Source organism: Gymnogyps californianus, chromosome 18, assembly GCF_018139145.2.
Source record: "Gymnogyps californianus isolate 813 chromosome 18, ASM1813914v2, whole genome shotgun sequence".
NCBI classification, from domain to species: domain Eukaryota; kingdom Metazoa; phylum Chordata; class Aves; order Accipitriformes; family Cathartidae; genus Gymnogyps; species Gymnogyps californianus.
Window position 1 is genome coordinate 6,945,772 of NC_059488.1, and position 1,628 is coordinate 6,947,399.

Consider the following 1,628-nt stretch of genomic DNA (forward strand, 5'->3'; position numbering starts at 1 on the left):
GCTGGGCTTTATTCCTGCCTTGTTTGTTTGCTCTTCTGGCCCAGCGCTTCCCCGAGCCGGGCTTTGTGAAATTTGTAATGGATTAAGTGCCTCTGAAGGACGTGGGGGGGTTTGTCGGTACCTTGCTGTGAAGGTGGGGAGTGGGGGACATCGCCCCGCATGGTACCAGTCTGGAGGGGCGAGCTGGGTGGCGGGGATGGATTAAGAGGATTTGGTTGTTTCTCTTTTGTCTTCATTTTAGTGCACTTTTAAGAGCAGATTTGGGGCTTGTTAAAAAGGAAAAACCAGGACATATCCTCTGAAGGTGTTGCAGGAGGTGAGGAGGAGAGGAGTGCTCGCTCCGGGCTGGGCAGTGGGTTTCTCTCCCATCGTGCCTGGTCCCTCCATCCCTGGGGCTCAGGCTGCAGCGCTCAGCCAGGATGCAGGGACGGCTCGGCGAGGGAGACCTGCTCCGAAACTACAGTGGAAGCAGGAGGAAAGCAAGAGAACACTTTCTAACCCATGCAAACACCTGGGATGCGCTGCTGCTCTGCACCGCCGAGGATGGGGAAGGACCCAGTTTGGGATGTCCCCAGGCTGGGAGCAGAGATGGCTCTCCGGGGCTGGGAGTGATGCACTCACCACGCTGCATCCTGCGGTGCCCAGCACAGCCGCGGGGCACCGGGCAGCCACATCCCAGCGGCAGGGACGTGCTGCTTCCCCACCCATTTGAGGAGCAAAAGCAGAGCTGCCATCAAAAAGGGGAACGTTTTCGCAGCCCTCGAGGGGACAGCCAGGCCCGGTGGCCATTTGGGGACGTCCAGGCATGCCCTAGCCGCCCTGCTGCCAAGCCGGCGAGCGTGACAAGCTCTGACATCACAGCTGGGAAAATAACATGTTATTTTCCCAGCTTGGATGTGACTTTCCCTGCTATTACTGGCAGCGACCATCTTGGGAGCAGAAAGCAGCGGAGGGCTGTCAGGCGAGGGGAGAGAAATGGTTTTCTGGGCTGATGGAGCCTGTCCGATCCCCGTGGGGTGCGGGGAGGGGGGATGCTGCGCGGGGCTGCCCCGCTCCCTGCATCCCATTGCTTTCAGCATCAAGTCCGTGCTGAAAGTGCAGCTTCACATGGGGGTCCTGCCTGAGCAGTGTCCCGGAGCCCTGCAGCAGTGGTGGTGGTCAGCGGGGGTGTGCTGCTGAGCCCACCCCAGCATGGGTGCCCGGCATTGAGCCAGCCCTGTTCCTCCCACAGCAGCCCCCTCCCAGGTGGGGGAAAGGGCTTGAAACCTCATCAGGAGCCATCTCCTGGGGGGATCATCCAAAAAGCAAGATGGGAACAGAGCTGCTGCCCTCCCGCACGCCGGGGAAGGATGCTGTGCTGGCCACGGGACAACGGGCAGCCCTGTAAGCTGTGAGCGTTACCTCCCCTGCCCGTCCTTGGCAGTGACATGGCTTGGCCATGGCAGAGGTCTCCACTGGCAAACTGGAGTTTGAAAGAACTTGGTGCTATGAGGAGCTGATGTCTTTTTTGGGGGAAAAAAAAAAAACAAAAAAAGAAGTGTCACAGTAGAAGCTTCTTGTGCCCCAGTGCTTGAGAAATGCTGGACGTGCTCCAGGACAGCTCATCCAACCGGCTGGGTCACCTCTCC